We start from the raw sequence: 19,716 nt of genomic DNA, 5'->3' as shown, positions 1-19,716 counted from the left end.
ATACTTCTCCCTATCATGCAGTAAGGGAAATCACATTTTAAGAAGTCAGGGATTAGCAAGTCTTAAGTCATTATATAATGTGCGGTGGAATTGCAAAGCTGAACCTGTTTCTTTTCTGTTTTTTCAGTGATTTGACCTGTTGGGAAGCTGTTTTCTGAGCAACTCTGGAGACATGCCAGCCACTTGAGGTGGATCAAGCAGTGGCAGGGACAGGACCTACCTGGGCTGAAGTTTTAATCCCAGGCACGTGGCATTTGCTCAAGTGATCACTGGTGAGTTGTATATAAGCACAGCTTCTCTTTTTCTGGCTCTTTAACAACTGACATCTTGTTGCAAACTCTTAAGTTTCTGGATGCGAAGACTCACCTGCCTTGCTTGTCTTTCCCAGAGGGTGACTGATGAATTTAGAAAAAATGAGTAATCCAGGTTACCATCTAATCTTAGGAAATCCTTCCTATTCATTTGTATGTTTATGGATTATTTTCTCCTTTCCCTCCACTCAGTGAGTAACATCCTGGTGAGGCCGAACTTCAAATCTGTACCATTTGTGTGTTATACTAGATGGTATCACTGTGCCTTTTTAATCAGAGGAGATTTTATACCCTCTTAGGGCTTCGTGGCGTGGTAATGCAAGCTGTGAGGTTCTGATAACAGAAGTAGTGACTGGCTGCTGTCAGCATGAGGGTGATTAAAAATGTGTGTGTGTGTGTGTGTGTGTGTGCTGGTTCACTTCCTTTCCAGCTGAATAGAAAATGAAACTGCCCAAAGCCTTTTATGTAAGCGCATGGATTTTGGTGTTTGTTTTTATTTTTTTTTTCCCTATCCAAATCTCTGCCTGGCTATGCACAGACAAACTTCATCCCCAGCTTCCTTTTGAAGATACTTTGCAAAGAAAACAGTGTGCTTGTTTTGACCTCTGAAGTGTGACCCTGTTTTCACTTCAATACTAGACGTGCCCTCTTGGCTAAAGATAATAGCTAGCAATTTTTTTTTTTTTGAGGGGAAGGTGGTTTCCAGTGAGTTTCTCCCATCTGTGGTTTTCCCTTATAAAACAATGTCAATCTGCTTCTTCCAGCAGCTGAAGTGCTGTGATTCTTTGACAGAATGTGTGGAGTGCTGCCTTACACCTTGTAACACCCTCCTTTATTTAAGACTGTCGTGCTGGGCTGACTGCTGTCTTCCTGGAAGTGTGGCACCAAGGAATTATTGATGAGATGCAACCTGGTCTGCAAAGCGCACGTTTGCTATTAAAAACAACATATGTGCCCTCAGCTAGAGCTAATAATTTAAACATCTCTGTGGAATTTGGGGGAAGTAGCCCCTCTGTACATAGATGGGGTCCCATTAAAGCATCCAGCTCAGCATCAGGTGCTGAACTCTCCTATGAATATCAGAGTTGATAGTTGGTGCTTTACGCAGAACCACTTGAAGGTGTCTTCTGGAGAAGGTGGAAGGAGCCCCCTGTAAGGATGGGTGCAGGAAGGATGATACACATCTGGGGCTCTTGTCTGGCTCTTTCAGGCTCATACCATATTGTTAAGAGTGCTTGTTGGAATATATGGACAAAAACCCGAAGGTCAGTGCTGTACTGAGCTATACATGCTATCTTGATTAGCAATGGAAAATTACTCTGGCCTGAAAAATTATGAGGGTAATTCTGGCTCTATGCTGGAGGAGGCAAAGGCAGAACAAGGAACTCAAGTACATTATTTCAAGGTCCAGTAGCCTGTTATGCCAGGCTAAAACAAGTAGGCTTAAATTAATGGAAAGTTTGGAAAAACAAATTTGGTGCTGTTGTCACGTAGCCATTGTATTTTTGGAAGTTGGAAGATACCTGTCCTTAAGTTTCTTTCCTTTTTATTGCTGCTGATCTTCCTGCTTCAGTTCAAGCGTAACAGCTGCTATCTTGGGAACCACTGATGGTATATGCAGTTCTTTTCTACTGCTGGAGAACTCTGAACCCCAGGACTTAAATATTACAACAACTTTAGTGCTAACGGCAGCAGCTTAGGTGGAGAAAGGTTTTAAAATTGCAGCAATTGATTTTCAGAGTGCCTAGAAATAGAGAAAGCAAGGTAGTAATAGAAGCAATGTTTTTTATTTAAAATCATTATTGCTTGTGTAAGTACACTTTTTCCACCAGTAAGGATTTTCAATTACTAGAAGTTAGAGACCACAGATTTTTCCAGAAGCCTAATAATTACAATGGAAGCATGTCTGTGTCTTGGTCAGGGAGGACACAAGTTGAAGTCAAGTTGCTGTCTGTTGTATCTGAAGTCCCAGTCTGGCTCAGAGTGCCAGCATGGGTGAGAAGGCAAAAACCTTTGCTCCCCTGTAACCTGGGTGGGAAACCATCTCCAGGTGGAGAGCTTTCTTCCAAAACCCAAGAATATCAGGAAGGTACATTGAAAATTCACTGGACAAATAAAGGTTGAGTCAGCCAACGCCTGCTTATCACGTCAGGTAGTGATTACTCTGTGACATAAATCACCTTGGGCTATGAGTACATCCCATGTGATGGGTTTGCCTGTGGCTGCACTTAAGAAATGTGTGTGACCTCAAATACAGGTTTGGGGTTTTATTTTTTTCTATTTCTGAGAGCACTATAGAGCATAGAGCTTCGAGTGCAAAGTATGTGGGAAGTGTCCTGCACTTGGGGTTAAATGGTGCTGTGCACTTTGCTTCCAGTCCCAGTGTATTGCTTTTTGCTACCTGCAAATACAGTGTGATCTCTTGAAACTGCAGTTTGAACCTCCATCTGTAATGTGAGTTTTCTCATACTTTAAAAAACATAAAAATTATGCTTTCTTTTATTTTTTTTTGTTTGCATTTCTACTTTTTCTTAGTCATAGCGTCAGAGCAGTATTATAATAGAATCATAGCATATTTTGCATTGGAGAGAAGACCTGAAAGTCCACCTAGTCCAGCCCCCCAGCAATGGGCAGACATCTTCAATTAAATCAGGTTGCACAGAGCCCAGTCCAACCTGGCCTTGAATGTTTCCAGGGATGGGCTATCCACCACCTCTCTGGGCAATCTGTTCACCACCCTCATTTGTAAAAAACTTCCTTGTATCTTTTCTAATGCAAACTTCTTTTAGTTTAAAACCATTATCCCTTGTCCTGTTGCTATGGTCCCTGCTAAAAAGTCTGTCCTCATCTTTCCTATAGGCTCCCTTCAAGTACCAAATCGCCAGAGTGATTGGATAATATAAATATTGCAGAATCAGGTAAATTAACCTCCTGTCTCAGGTGGTTGTTGCTGGTGTGCTGAAACACACTGACAGAAACAATAAACCATCATAAGACCACAAAAGATTAATGGTTAACCATCTGTGATTATTTTGAAACTTAAGAAAAACATTAGTTTAAGCAATTGCTATAAATCAAACACTCTTTTCTTAGCATACGTTTTGCTTAGATCCACAAATCACTGAAGCTAGGTGGGTATTTCTGGTGATTTCACTACAGCAAAATTTAACTTATTCCTATTTCTTGACAGGAGTAAATGAGAGATAATGAGATTTTGTTATCTGCTCCAATCAACTTTTGATTTAAAAAACAAAATTCCTAGGAACCATTGGATTTTTTTTTTTTAATCCTGTATTTCAAAACAAATGGTTACCCTATCTTTTAAATCCTGAGACTTGGCTGCTCAGATGGGGGATGTGCTTTATGAGAAATGGAGAAATCTGGGCCTTTTGAGTACTGTCATTGCATGTGGTGTGGCTGCTGGTGCCCATGTGCCCAGCTCTGCAGGCGAAAGATCAGTGTCACAAATGAGAGCCACGCTGCTTGCCGAGTGTTGACAGCTTGTCATCACAGACAGTGTTTTTTCCTCATGGCTTGTAGTTGAAAAGATTTAAAAATGATCATAATCTCTTCCCTCAAGTGACTTGGGAAACATTGGCATTGGTTCTTTCCAGATTCAGGGGAAAAAAAAAGATACTCTGCTTTTCATTTGTGCTGAGTTTGCAGTTATTTTACTGTCTCGGTCGGATTTCCATAACGTATCCAAAATCGTTAATCTCTTGCGGAGTGAAAGAGGATGTGAAGAAAAGAGATGTTGATGGGGAGAGGAAGGATGAAATTGTAGTTAAAAAAGTTGAGCTTTTCTTGGTTTTAGGTGAGCTGTTCATTTTACTGCAGCTATTCCTGTTACGTAGGGGAGCACGTAGGGAAGGGGGGTGACGTTGGGAACATGTAATAGAATGTGGCAAGAAGGATTTGTATGTCAGCTGGTTTTTCTCTCTCCTTTTAAGTGGGGCCATAGAATTTTTTTGTTTAATGCATAAGTGTGGCCACTCAGTGCTCTGGGCATGCACGCTGGGCTGCTGGAAGTTAAATTAGTAAATTAAATCCAATTACATAAAAACAAACCCAAGCGAACAAGTCCCCCATAGGGTGCAGGCAGAGAGCACCTTTCATCCTCTGTCATCAGAGAACAGGGCTCCCACCTTTGTTTGGAGGTTGCTGTGGTGATGAATAACCTTTGCAGAGGGTGTGTGAGAGGGAGTGTGCTCCTGCCTTGGTTCTGGCAAATAAAACAATGCTACTGAGTGCACAGCTTCTCACTTCCGCATCCAAGAGTATATCCTGGCAGTGGTCAGCTGCTCCCCAAAATAAGTTAAATAAAAACCCTGTTGTCTTAGGGCTGGTTATTGACATGGTGTAAATCTACTGGTCCCTTCCCCACGTTGCTTTCATACCAGGTAGCAAGAGACTGGGTGGTGGCAAACCATCAGCTTTTTTCCATTGCATGGAAGAGGATTTGCAGGGTAGCTTGATACGCCTTATTTGTGCAAGTTTATGACGCCGAGCTTTGTCTCATCACCTGGGCTTAAGGAAGAATAGTAGGTAGAGAAATAGACTGGCAAAGGAACTCTTTAGAAGGAAAGAGGGAAATATTATTATCCAAGAGGGCTTTTTTTTTTTTCCCTTACCATTGCAAGATTATATTTTCTATACTGAGGAAAATTTTATTTTTTTTTACTCTCCCATTATCAGTAGATATTACAAAAAATTATTACATTTACTGCTGCTCAAAATAGGTATACTTTTCATACTAAGGTACTAAAATCTGATCTCACAACTGCATATTGATACAAAAGTGACTGTGTGAAAGTTAGAATTCTGCATGAGCATTACAAGCTTTCTTCATGAAGTCCCAGAAGTCCCAGTATATTTTGTTGATACAGGTGTCTGAGATGTTATAAATATCTCTTCTAGATAAAGAATTGTCTTCAAGAAGATCTTGGAAACTTCATTTGTTTTCCCCTTCCTAGAAAACCCTAGCAAGGGTTGGCAAGGTTGTATTACCACCTGAGACAGCTCATGGAGAATTTTCCTCCCTGCATATGCCCCTCGTTCCCTATGTGTGTGAAACTACCCTATACATAACTTGTAGGAATTGCTCTTTGAAAAATTGAGTCCCTCAGGGATGATCCAGTGGCCATGACGAACAGTGAATTTTAAAATGTCTATTTTTGCTGCATAATTCCTGAAATAAAAAGAGAAGAAAAAAAAAGAAAAAGGTGTGAATTACTCAACTCTGTGTCAGCTCCCCATCTCTTCAGAGACCGTCATAATGGGTGGTTTCATTTGTGAGGCTGCATACTTCGGAGTTTGCCTTGTTCTTGACTGCAGCCATACTGAAGGACCAAACAGGAAGATGAAAACTTTTTAAAAGTAGTTAGGCTGCTTGCAGTATTCAAAATGAAGGTGGCAAATGCAGGTAGGTCCCTGACCATCCATTGCATGATTGATGAGTTAGAGCAGTAGAGGAAATAACCTCCTCTCTCTCCAGCAGTTTTTTGAGGCTTGTCATCTTGAAGTTTTCCCCAGCAGAATTTAAACATTCTGTCAGCTCCCTTTAGTGGCTCATTTAGTTAAAATCACCTTCAGTAAGGAGTATTTAATTACATCTTCTAATACCTTATTCAGGTTTGCCCTCATGGATTTTTGAGAATCTGGAGAATGGTGTTAATAGAGTGGAGCCAGCATTTACAGGAATAAATTAATAGCAGTCTCATATCTATGCTTTTTACATCTGACACGTTCTCCAAGGCTAACATTGTACCTCCCATACTTCCTCAAATTCATTTGCTCCATTTCAGCTCAGTCTTTTGAAATATTTTGTGATGAATGGGTTTGCTGTACAAGCCGGTGATCAGCAGCAGCTGTTCATAGTCATGCCTTAAATTGAATCCATCTGTCAGTGGGCTCTTCAAAGTGTGACTTTCACATTGTCAGGGGACCTGATTACACCAGAGCAGTATCTGGGTGCTGTTTGCCAGAAAGAAGAGAACAAATCAAAACAAAGTGTGCTTGGATGGGCCCTGGGATACCCCTGCAGCCTCATCTGTAGAGCTGTGATTTAGCCTGCTGAGATGAGAGCTCAGTGGTTACAAGCAGCACTTCTGCACTCACACGCAGATCAGTGTTCAGATGTAGGCTGAAATTAGGAGATGACCTGCAGTAAGCTTTGTAGAAATCATGTGGTGCTTGCTGTTTGTTTTTAATCCTGACCCTTTAATGAACCTTGTTGCCAGCTCTTTACAAATTTTGATTCCAGCATTGTTCTTCAGAGGATGAGCTGAAAAGGAAAAGTCACATTTTTTTCAAATCAGCAAAAGGAGACAACACAGCCTTTTTTTAATTATCATTTTTTATTATCTTTTTTTATTATCATTTTTAATTTTCATTTACAAGTAGAGGAGGGGGAAATGTGTCTCCTGAGGCTGTTTTGCAAACTCCATTTAAGGCAACATTTGAAAGTAACAAATGGTTGTTTCCTGACTGCATTAATTGTTCTTGTAATTTTAAGTGAAAGCTTCAGTCCGTAATGTTCTCTGTAAATTACATACTGGATATGGAAACCAGCTGATTCATGGCCTACAGTCTGTTGGTCTTATCCAGAGGTAACTTCTCTTGTTTTCCTTCTCCCAGTTAGTTCCTCACCAAGACTTTTGTGGCGAGGACTGGGCTCGTGCTGGGATGTGTATATAGCTTTATGGAAAAGCATTCCTTACCAGCACAAGCTTATTCACCCAAGTATATAATTTTCCTTACATCATTTCACTGTAGGAAAGAAAACTTTCCTTGGAGAAGCAGAGCAGTGGTACAGCCTCCTCTGCCACTGCGAAAGTCTTATTTTTGTAATAGGAGAGCCATGTTTTATTTCTAGGCTCTGTCGTGGTCTGCAGGCACAGATACTGCTCATTGTTGGTGATCAGATAAATGTGATTTCACATTGCTCATGCCAGCAGGAGACCTGATGCAGTGGGGGAAATCCATCCATGTTTCCCTACTATGAGCTTCTCCATCTCACTTCTGCTATGGAGTCTGCAGGCATTGCTGCTCAACAGTGCAGCTGCATTGCTGCTGCATTCCTGGTGCAGGGCCAAGCCAGCCCTTTAATTAACACTAAATTCAGTCCTTGCAGAAGCAGAGGGAGGGTAAAAAAAAAAAAGTAACACACTAAAACAGAACACCCACACTGGCTTTGTGAGCTTGTATTTCATGTCAGTTGAAGTGTCTCTGAAGTGAAGTGTCTGTTGTCCTATGGTAAGAGAAGAACCTCTTTGGCTTTTCTTTGACATATAGAAAGCATCCCTGCATATACTGGAGAGCCTGTTTTTGCTGTGTACCTGGTAAATACAGATGATTTTTTTTTAATGGAAACTCATTAGTGTGTTCCACATAGAGAGGGTGAGAATTGCACTTTGGGTGAAGAGATTGATTGATGTTGGCTTGTGTTGAGAAAATGTGGTTGACAGAAGGAGTCAATACATGCTCTTTTTTTTTTCCTTCTGTAGAGTACTTTGTTTTTCCTGCATGTGTTTAATCAGGAAACTTAGCAGGGGAATACCATTGCTTACTAGCTGACAGTATCTTGTTATCTTCCTTTAAAATACTTAGCAGTGTTAAAATACAGTTATTAAGATTTGGTGCTCATTTGCACATGCACTTGGGACTTTGGATTATAAACATGCAGTATCTGTAAATTATCTGTGCAGAGTAAGTGTTCAGTCCTTCACCATTTAACCTAATGAGCAGTCAAAGCTGTGCACCAGTGAGTGTGTGAAAAGCCTTGTTCTGTGAACCCAGAGGTGAGTATGTCCCTCCTCTCTGGGAGTGCTCAGACCTCTGAAAAGTGCTGGATTCTGATTTCAACTTTTCAAACTTGACATGATGGGCCTGAATGTAAGGAGTCGGCAGGAGAGGCAAGAGGAAAGCTCTTTTCCTTCCCACGTAGAGTAATAGAGGTGGACATGGAGAACCTACTGAAAGAGACTGAATTCCCACATCAGAAAGAGCCACATGGTGTGACATCTCCATGAAGAAGCATAGGGGGTGTCTGTGTGCAATATCAGCCCACTCAGCTCCCACGTCCCTCTCCAAGACCACAGAATTGCTGAACAGTTGGGGTTGGAAGGGACCTCTGGAGATCACCCAGTCCAACCTCCCTGCTAAAGCAGAGTCACCTAGAACAGGCTGCACGGGATCGCGTTTGGGCGGGCGTTGAATGTCTCCAGAGGAGACTTCGCAGCCTCTCTGGGCAGCCTGTTTCCAGTGCTCTGGCACCCTCACAGTGGAGAAGTTTCTCCTCATATTCAGATGGAATGTCCTGTATGTTCAGTTCAGTATGAACAGGCAGGGTATGCCAAGTCCACCACTGCATGGATATTTGAAGAGGCAGCACTGATACCTAAGAGGATTATGAATTAAATCTTCGATACCTTGTCTACGCTGTACTGATCATTAAGGATGAAATGATTAATTTTTAAAACAAGGTTCTATGGCTTTTTCAACTGCTTTTACAAATGAGTTTTTTGGGACCATGGTATGCTGTAAGCAGAAGAGCTGATTGGTTTTTGGATATCTCTGTATCTTTAGTTTCTCACTTGAAACTAGCTGAATAATATATTTTGTGAATATCTGTGACTGAACACAGGTTTATATCACTGAGATAAATTCATAGCACGAGCAGTACAAGTAATGCTGTATAAAATTTCAAGTTTTTTCTGATTTTATTGTATTTGTAGTTGCAAGTAGCATTCTAGTATCTGATTTAATTTTTATTGGGTGTGTATGTGTGCTGGTTTTGATTAAACCAGGACAGAGCAGATACTTTGTTCTTACAAATGCAGAGCTGGGAATGGGATAAGGAGCAGACAGCACTGACAGAAGAGCTTTGTAGTCTGTTACTTGCTACAGTTCTTAGTGAAGGTCTGAAACTGTAATGATCCAATCAATAAGGATGTGATAGCAAAACATTTTGAAATTCCTAGCAACCTGATTTTCATGTAGTACATTTTAATAGGTAATCCTATGCCAGCACTATTAAATTTCCTCAGTTTCTATTGTAGCTATTATAACAGAAGCTAAAATACTCTTTGTCATTTGGAGATGGAAATTCCTTCCACTTTATTTATGTAATTAGAAATTGTATATGAAAGCTCCGTTCATGTATAGAAAATGTAACATTATGAAAATGTTTGCTGTAATATATTGTTGCCAATATCTTTACTGCAAGATTTCTTCTTGATACAACCTCAGTTGCAAATAGGAGAGTTTACTTTTTTGGGAATTCCTTTTGGTAAGTGAGATGGAAAACAGCCTGCTGTAAGCAATGCAGAATTTCTTACTCTTACTTCTTACTCTCTTATCTACTGCATCTGGGATGATTTAGAGGGAAAAGTAAAAGTCTACTCTGTGTTAGTCTGTATTCTCTAAAAACACTGTGTAGTAGTATACTGAGTACCAAATAGCATCTGTCATGTAGTAGCAGTGAGGTAAAGGTTACATTTGTTTCCAAATTAATTACCAGATTTATTTTCCTGCAGACAATTTACTTTCATCTCTTCCTCAGTCAAACACTACTGTGATAAAGCTGTACCATGTGAAATTTCACTGGGTCATATGAAATTTGCTTTTGGCAAAATAAAGAAAAGCCAGTAGCATGACTATTCTGGGTGAGTAGAAAAGCCACTGCAGACTGACAGTTCACTGACACCTCGACCACCAGCTGAATACTGAGCTGCAGCTGTTTGTGTTTGTGATGGTGCATATGTGCATTTTAAGGAGACAAAACCCTATGTCCATTTCTTCTCTACCTACCATCTGCTTCTATTTGTGGGCAGCACATCTCAAGTAAGTAAGTAGCTGCATCAGGAATTGTCTGCTGTTTTCTTTAAGGAGAGGAGCGCACACTTGTAGTCAGTGATGTGTCTCTTGCTGTTGGTCTCCTCTTTGCAATTGCTGACTCAAATGTGTCATCATAGTCTCATAATCAGTGAGAGAGAGCTGAATCCTAATCTGTGATTTCAAAGAATAGCCACTTTCCTGCTGGTGTAATTTACATTTCACTCCTCAGCAGTTGCTCTGTGGTTAGGTCAAGGCAAACCTGCAATTTTATGTCACAGGCTGCTCTGTTTGAAGCTGGGTACGTGGCAAGGCACCAATTTATTGTGAAGCTCATAATGTCATAGATTGATAAAATGGTTTGGGTTGGAAGGGACCTCAAAGATCATCTAATTCCAATCCCCCTGCCATGGACAGGTTACACATTCCACTAGATCCCATCCAACATGGCCTTGAACACATCTATCCAATTCCATCCCTGTCTGTTGTCCTTTTTGCAGCCTAACAAAGAGCCCCTGTAACATACCACAGCTCTTGCACAGGTCATGCAACACGTGCCCTGTGTAACACAGGGCTGCATCAATGTTTTGTCTTCTGTGGCCAAATAGCATTTTGGGTAAAGAGGATGCTGCTGCTCTGCTACTTTCTTGGTAGACTTAATTGCTGATAAATAGGGATCTGATTCAACTGACAGTTTATACAGTATTGATACGTTCCTATGAACCTGTTCTGGTGAGTGTAGAGCTCCCCAGATTGCTTCAGGAACCCAGGCAGGTGCAGCTAATAATTCCTATAACAGAGGTGAAGTGCAGAAAAAATACACTCTGTAGCAAAGAGGGAAATGCAAATTCCATCTGTGAAAAGGAAGACTAAAGTTCAGGATACTGGCAAGATATTGATACACCTGTACAGTTTTATAACATTGAACTGCAAGCACCAGTTCAAGGTCTGTTTTTAAAGAGCAAGGGTATAATTCTTACTTTGGTTTTTGTGCTGATCACTCTTCAGGATGAGGAACAGACTTTATCTGTGTAAAATTCTTAGTGAAGATCACAAAGATCACCTGCTTTATGTTGTGGTCGACCAGGTGGTGTTGGCTGCTAACAAATGCAAAATATTAGAGCAGATGGATCAAACACGAATCATTATAGTTGTGTATTGCAAAGATGGGCACATTTTTTACTTATTTGTTTCCCATTGTCTTTTCTCATTTAAATAAAACTCTTAGCTTTTCCTTGTTGTGTAAATGAATTATTCTTACAGTTCTTAAAATCTTTTTTGTACGCTTTAAAAAAAAAAGCAGAGTATTTCTTTTACAGCTGTTAAATTTTTTCTCATGCTTCTTACTCCTTTTTGGAGAAGAAGAGGTCCAAAGAAGTTCAGACTAGAACTCCTTCTGTCTTTATTATTGCTACTTGTCTTCTTAAAAAAAACAAAACACAAAACCTTTCTACCATGTGACCATTTAGAAAAGCTGTGTCTCACATTTTCAGTTAAACATGCTTTTAAAATTCATTATCAATATGAACAATACAACTAGCTATTGTAAGAAGCTGTAAGCCACAGCCCCCTTTCCCTGGTTCCTACTTTTTGTACTTCTTGGTGCTCCATGTGCACGTGTGTGTTGGAATTGTTTTCTCCACTCTCTCCTCACTGGGCTTATTTCCACTCTTTACTGGCAAAGGAACTCTTATTATTGAAGCAGAAGAACCTTTCAGGTGCTGTTTACAATTTATTTTAGAGATTAAGTTTGCACCCACAGGTGACTGTGAGTGGGATGAGTTCCTGAAATCTTTGGCTGTTTTGACATTCCAGCTTTGGTTTGAGCAGCTGCCACCTGCTCTGGGCTTTTCCTCAAAATTATTCATGTAAGCTTATTTCCCATATGTTTTTAACCAACCCTTTAGTCTCATGCCTTAGTACCTAAGACCTGGGTGACCTGGCAAAGCAGAGCTTGGGGGGGGGTGTGTCCTGTCTGACTTTCTGTTGTGTCCAGAGTACATGCAGTTTGTCACTTGGTGTTCTGAACTGTACTGTGCTCAGGTGTTGGGTTGAAATAACACAACATGACTGTGTGTCATTGGTACAAAATGTAGGGTGAACTTTATGGTGTATGGAGGAAGCAATAGGGATGGTACTGAATGATATACTGCTCCTATAGATCTCTGCAGATTCAATTCCTTTTGACAAGTTTGATAGGGGTTGAATAGGTGCAGTTGAAATATGGGGTCCTGGCATGAAACATGTTAGTGATTTTATGTGGTCGGTTTTAGTTATAAACGGTGTTCAAAAATATATGTATTGAGGTTTTTCAATGCCAGTTGGAAAAGGTAACCCTCCCAGTAGCATTCATGCTGCTAGAAATTCTCACTGTTCTCTGTTCTGCTTTGTAAATTTGGATTTTTTTTTTCTTTCAAGTTCCATGCTTTAAAAATTACAATAAGTAGTCAAGTATACCTTTAAAAAGTCCTTATCTCTTGTGGTATGACAGCACAATAAAATTGACCTTGGTACTGGGGGCTTGGAAAAGACTGCAGTAAATGTCTGGATGTTTACCTTGTAAAACTGCCTTCTCTGCTTTGAAATATTCAGTGATTTAGTGGTTTGTTGATAGTAAATTCGTGATGCTTCAGTTAAACTACTGGGAGTAGCCATACCATGATCTTCTTCCCTTTTACACTGGTATTCACTGTTGTAAAATGCTAATGCAATGGCTACAGGTGTTGCACAGAAACAAGGTAACCATTTACTTCATAAAGAAAATAATTCTTGGTCAATGCCCTTGGAAAACTCAACAAGGAATGTCATACAGTACTTCACTCACAAAGAAGATTGATGCCTATTTGCTGATATGCAAAGTTATTTGTCATTTAGGGAAGAGGTTAAGCAGCACCTTGAGTGTAAGCAATGCCTGACTGTGTCTTGAAGCATTTTTTTTTTAAGGTGGAGTTTTGAAAGAATATGGTATTGACTATGAAAGAATGTGTTGTTTGCTGTTTGACGATTTTAATGATCTCAATTGTTGTTTGTCAAAGTAGGTATCAGGGTGTACAACACTGACACATCTTAGTCTGTTTGCCCTGTGAGCATTTATAGCTTATCATCACTAAAGGGCCTCGTAAAAGAAGATCTTAGTAATTTGAAGTACTGATATCACCAATACTTTGCAGAACTTCAGAATCTGATTGCTCTGAGATGATAAAAGTATGATTATCACAACAGTCCCAGGTTTCATTTGAAGTTATTTTCTTGACACTGAACCACAGATTTACACACTTCTGTTTTATTTTGCTAATAAAGTAGAGTCCAGCATGGGTTGATTTTAGCTGTGAGAACACAATCTTAATCCTAAGGATTTCCTTTATGAGTGTTGGGATTTTGTACCAGAAGTTTTGAAGGGTGTTGATTCTAGCTACTTTAAGCATGTAGTTAAGGCTTAGGGGCAATGTGTACAGTTGCAAGCACATCCAGCAGTAGAAGACTTAAATTTTTTGAGTTTTGTATTAAAAGACATGGCTTAAATCTGATCTGATTTTTTTTTGGTGGATTATATATATATAAATCAAACTGAAGTTGTTTTCAAATAGTGAAGAGTCTCTTGTTTTGAGTACTGGTCTAAAGTAAATTATGTTTCCATACTAAATTTCACTCTGAATTGTCATAACCATTGAGAGAGGATGAGAGCAGGCACAACTGTTCCTAGTTTTGGGAGAAGGAGTCATTAAAGTATGAATTAGTGAGAGTCCACAGTGAATCTAATTAAGGGGAAGAATGAGACACATCTCTCTTGAGAATTTTTTTTTTTTTTTACTGGGAGATAACCTGTTTTACAGATGATGTGTGCAAGTGGGTCTGTCTGGGACATCTCCAAGCTGGCAACAAGTGGTGTTGCCTCTGGTCAAGGAGAAGTCCTGAAAGTGATGCCTGCACTTTTGTTGAGCTGTGCCCATGACATGTGTGACACTTGCTGTGGTTGCAGGAGCAGCTTCTGTGTGTTCAATTCCATACCTACAGTCAACTGTGGATTACTAAAGATGTCACACTCAGGAGAGGAAGAAAACCGATCTCTCCTATCAGAATATTTATTGCTGCCATACTACCTGTGGTTGTCTCTGTGCTATGTAAATTATTACAACATTAACATATTTATATGCCATTTACTAGTCAAATGCTAATAAGACAAAACCAGAAAATTAAAGTACGGCAAAAGATCCCATTTTATTTTTTTAAACCTCTGATATTGATATTTTTTGTAAATACAGAAAATGCTTTTAATTATATTTTAACAAGCAGCTATGAAGAAATGCCTCCCTTTGAATCCTAAATTACTAAAAATTACCTACTTTAATTTTATTCATTATCTCTAACTGTTATTAGAACCTGTATTTGTCACATGTAGGTATCATTCGATCTTTTAAAACCAAAGCTGATGTTTCTACAGTAAGCTCTATCTTTTTTTCTCTCTTTCCCAACAGTAAATGGTTGGATTAAAGTGCTTATCAATGCAATATTGAGCAATATGAAAGGCCTGAGTCCAAAGTAACTTATGACACCTTGTTCATCCTGTGTCTTGATGTATTCCAGTAACAAAATCCCCTTACTGAATGCATGGAACACTTAGTACTCTGATCTAGTGAATGGCAGAGACAAGGTTATGGCTGGTCCACTTATCTGTAATCGTGCTGTCTTTGGCTCAGTCATTTTCATAAGGAGAGCTGAAAATCGTGGTGGTTTTAATTTTGATTTTTAAGGTTCTCTTATCAAACTGAACTTCGAGGACTGTTTTATGCTGTGTATCCTTTATTGCTTGCAGTGGAGGAAACACAGCTGTTAATTTGGTAAAGTTACCCACCATTGCTTTTTTTCTCACACAGCTAAATTGCCCAAGAGGACAGAAAAAAAAGGGTGCCACAGGATGGGAGAAAATCCTACGTGAGTGTTGAGCAATGTGGGATTAGGTCGAGTTCAGTAGCTGAATGTTTGGGTAGCCCAGAGATCAGGGGTTTGAGTCCCTTTGTACTCTGTGGTTATTGTCACAGGGCAGTGACTCACAGATGTAAATGTCAGGCCACACCTATATTGTCACCTGTCAGCTTTGGTCCTGCTGGGGAGCAAGAGAGGAGCAAGCTGGCTCAGAGTGCCAGGCTCTTTGACTGAAAAAGGGGACTGTAGGGAGGGGAACAGAGGGATGCTTCCAGGTACCTGCTCCCCTTTTCCCAGGAGAGAAGGTGGCAAGCAGGGCAGGAACTTCTCACCGTCTGGAATCAGCCCATGGGAAAGTAGTGGAGCCACAATGAACTGAAAAGCAGAATTACTCCACTGTTTTGGCATTAGCCCTCTTAATTGCACTACATTTTTAATTTCTTTTTTTTTTTTTTCTCCCCAAGCTAAGGTCCTGCCTTTTGACCGGTTTTGCTTCTCAGTTCATTTGCTAGAAGCAGTCATTTCATCCTTTGGATGTCAGTGTCCTTCTCTTTATCCGTGTTTGACCTTCAGAATTAGTCATCTAATTAAGGAGTGGGTCGACCCACGTAGCTTGTGTTTGACCAAATTGCTAAGAAATAATTTTGTGAATACTAATGTGCTCAATATGGACCCCTTCAAGTCCTAGTGCTTGCAGAAGCAGCTGCAAGTTTTTTCCCCTTCTGTGTTCAACCAGCCCCAGGAATGAGCACTGTGATTCAGCATAAGTGGCTTTTTGCTCGAACTCCTTATACTCAAAACCTTATACTTCTTAAACTCCTTATTCTCAAAACTGGCTCAAGCTGCACTTGAAAGCCCCCCCTTCTCCCATTTGTTTCACAATCTCTTTGTCATGATTTGTTGTGTTTTTTAGTATTGATATAACATTTCAAAAGATATTGGTGTAGAAGACATCTTCAGGAGATCCTGTATTGGCATTTGGATAATATTGTTGAAGTTTGAATTCTGACTGAGTTAAAACCCCAATGGTGCTGAAGTTTGGGATTTTAATAGAAATGAAGTTGATAGTAGTAGAAAATGTTTTAAAGATACAAATTGTGCTTTCCACTTCAGGTTAAATCTTACTGTAGCTTATCGTAACCTTAATTTTTTTCTTAGAAATTTCTTTTAACATTTTATTTTACAATATTCATGTTAAATAGTTTAGAGGATTAATATTTTGCCATCTCGGTAAAACTATTAAATTGCAAACAACCCTACTTGATGTTCTTGAGAGGACTTTTAGAATTTTTCTATGTATTTTTAAAATGCCCTGAGTCTGTAAGTGCTCTGTGCTGTGCATCTTGAGTCACGTTAAAGGATTCCCAGGTGCAACTTCCCTGCCTCTGAGTGCCTTTTAACATGAATTCAGAGTACTGGTTGTACCCAGGCTGCAGGAGCAGTGATGGTGAGCAGTGATGACTACTTCAGATGAAACACTGATGGCTGTCCTACTTTTGGATTTATTCCATCTCTCAATTCCATTCTCCACAGCACCCAGCCTCCCTCTCCTCCTTGCCTGAAAAAGACTCCTCTATGTTTCAAAGATATTGTATATTTTCTGCAATGCAAAGGAGGAATACTACTTGGAGTTCATCAGACTTTTTATGGTGCTGTTTGTAATTATTTTGCTTTAGAAAGAGGACTTTCATTTATTTTCATGTGTTCATTTATTGTGTGCTGTTAAAACTCTTACTGAGCTTCCAAAGACAAGTTCTGAACATGAGCTAAGTGGATGCTTTCAAGTAGCTAAATAATAACTGGGGCGACCTGAACATGTAGGAAAAGCACACTCTTTTCTCTTTTTTCTCTCTTTTTTTTTTTCTTTCTGAAAGCTTATTTTTTTTCCTTGTTACCACGCTTTGTGCCTTGGGATTTACACTGACGTTTGGCATTGAGGAACGCTTGTATCAAACTCATCCAGTTTGAATTCCTTTCAATACATAATTAAGAGAGTGAAAGAGAAAAAGCTAGATTTAACAGTTTGATCTCTTTATTTTTCTTTTTCCATCACAAAACACTGAGAAAGAAAGGCTTGGAACAATTCAAAGCTGTGAATCTGAGAGATTAGTATGCTCTGAAGATGCTTTGGAGCGGGTACACAGTATGGATGCCAGTCCTTATTTTGCTTCCTCATTACAAGCACTTTTGTTTCAAACCTCTTTTGTTTGTAAGGATTCTGAAAGCAGTCCTAGAGTCGAGATGCACAAGGCACTAGGATTCACCAGAATAATAGTCAGTGTAAATATTCACCAAGAACAAATCAGGTACCATTTTAGCATCTTAGTGTTCCTTTATAGTTATCAAGCTTCTGTCACTACTAGTTAAGTGCTACTACCAGTTAAGTGTCACTGCTAGTTAAGAGATACTTTCTGAAGTATCTCACTGTGCTATGGTTTCTGATTTATTTTCATTTAAGTATAGCGCCTGATAACTTCAAAATACACAGACTATTTTACAGTCTCCCGCATGGATTTTTGTAGAGATTCATTGGCTCAACAGCCATCTAAAAATGAGTGATTACAGTACACTGAAGCTGGTGCTGTGATCCCTCTGTTCCTGCTTAGTCCCTAAAGATTCTGCTCGGTCAAAGGTGTCAGTGGTTTCAGCTCTGCCATCTGCCTGCCTGAGTTTTCAGGTGACCTGCATGTATCTCAAACCATGTAGTTAGTAAGTCACAATATAGAAAATATCAAGAGTACAGAGCATTGGCTGGAGTCTTAAGCTACGAGTTGATATAAAAAGAGAAAAACAATTGTACAGGGGTCATTTGGTGATTCACCTGAGTAAATAATTGAGTTTAGAGATAAATCCTTTATGATGGGTCCTGGTTATGTTCTGGCTTAGCAGAGTTGGTTTATATTGAAGTAGAGGAGGGGTGAATAAGGGATGCAAAGCAGTGAAATGGGTCTCTGCCTGTTCCCCATGAGCCAGCACTCCCAGCTGGGTCCAGGCTGGACTCTTTCTTTTGGTGCTCATAAACCCACCTTTGTTGTCCTCCAGTTTTTCAGTTTTACTCATAATTTAAGGAGAGCAAGAGTAGTGGAAATCACATGAAAGTAAGTGCAGGACTACAGCCATAATGAAGAGTACTGAGGAAGTCTGACTTGCAGCAGGCTCTCTAGGAGTAGGATTGAGAAGAGAGTCTTATGAATAAGTTTTTGACCTTAAGTATTTTTTTTAATGTATAACACTGTACTGATTTTTCCAGTCATCCATTCTTTTCTCAGGAAAAGAGGGTATGCAAATTTAAGTTGCAATGAAAGAGGCATGCAGAAACAAAACTGAAAGCACCCTTTCTTCTTCCATTTCTCTTTCCTTTTTTTTTTCTTTGCTTGTAAAAAGAAACTGAAGATCTGTCTCTGCTTCAGGAGAGACCTCCTTTCAGCAGTGTATCAGAGTGCAGGGGGCTGTTAATCACTTATGAGGTTTCAGTTGGAAGAAAAAGATCAGTTCAGTTATTCACTTCTGCGATCAGCCAAGGCCATCACTCTGAGAACTGCAAGGAGCTATTTTGTTTCTGTTTTTATCCAAATCAGGAGGGAGGGAAAAGTATTATAAGTTACTGACAGTTTTAATGCACAGTTGTGAATACTTTAGTAACCATCATGTCCTGTAAATCCCAAACACCTGTCCAAACATCAGGGTTAGCTTAGAAAAAATATTGTTATTTATTTTGCTACCTGGGTTGTTAGTGTCTACTAAAATCTCTGTTTGCAGCTGAGCTTATATGTGTTTTAATTCTGTTTGTACTAACAAATGGTTGAAAAATCTAGAATTATCACGCTGCTTATGAATTAGAACACATAGCTTTTTTAACTTTGTAAACAGTAATACAAATGAGAACATTGTTGCAGATCAGTGGATCTGCCTGAACTCATTGAGAATCTGTTCGAAGCAATGTGGGGTGAGGGGGACTGTGTATATTCCGCAAGTATTTCTCCAAACCAGTTACTTTTGCAAAAGGAATTCAATTCCAAATCTTTATGCTGAAAAGTTTTCCCATTTCAAGATTGAAAATTCTATCATGAAATCTTTAAACAACCAAGTGCATGTTTTTTGGTTGGTTGGTTGGTTTGATGTAGTTGTTTTTTTTTTTGTCCAGGGGGACAGCAGAGGCTTTAGCTTTGATACCCATTAACAGAAGCTCTTGCACAGTTTGCACATGAGCCATGTAGTCTTTATGTGCATCCTTCCTCTCCCTGTCCTTCACAGGGTTTCTGTGCCTGCTAGGGAGGAGGCATTGGAGTGACTGCTCCTTGCTGTGGTTCCTAGACAGATGGTGGGTTAGTTGAACTTCAGGAAAAAAGGTGGTTTTCATCAGCTCCTCCCCACCCCCTGTTCTCTAGCAAGGACAGGAAAGTACCCAGATTCTTACTGAATAACTGAGTAGCAAAGGGCAAAGGTTCTGAGGTGTTTTAGCAAACACAGAGCCCCATAAAGCTTTATGCACAGCCATTTCAGAAAGTGAAAATCAACAGAGGGTTGGAAATGTAGGTGACAGAACAACTTTTAAAGTCCAGAGAGGTGGAATCGAAGAGATGCTGCATGTGCAACACCTTGCTTCATTGCCTGATTCTCCATGGCAAGTGAGCAGTTAAAGAAGTGG

The 19,716-nt window shown here is 39.7% G+C and overlaps 1 protein-coding gene across 5 annotated transcripts in view; it reads left to right on the top strand.

The window, feature by feature from the left end:
* The window catches only part of EPS8 (epidermal growth factor receptor pathway substrate 8), a 137,115-nt gene that overhangs the window by 33,489 nt on the left and 83,910 nt on the right, over positions 1-19,716 (top strand). For all 5 annotated transcript variants that reach the window (XM_027699737.1, XM_027699735.1, XM_027699733.1 and 2 more), the window contains exon 2: positions 128-272. The gene's annotated coding sequence lies outside the window, so the exon portion shown is untranslated. The remainder of the gene's footprint in view (positions 1-127; positions 273-19,716) is intronic.

The sequence above is a fragment of the Neopelma chrysocephalum genome, unplaced genomic scaffold (assembly GCF_003984885.1).
Source record: "Neopelma chrysocephalum unplaced genomic scaffold, ASM398488v2 Primary Assembly neopelma1_139, whole genome shotgun sequence".
In the NCBI taxonomy this organism is placed as follows: domain Eukaryota; kingdom Metazoa; phylum Chordata; class Aves; order Passeriformes; family Pipridae; genus Neopelma; species Neopelma chrysocephalum.
Note: the sequence above shows the minus strand (reverse complement) of the source record. Positions and strands in the feature narration are given on the sequence as shown.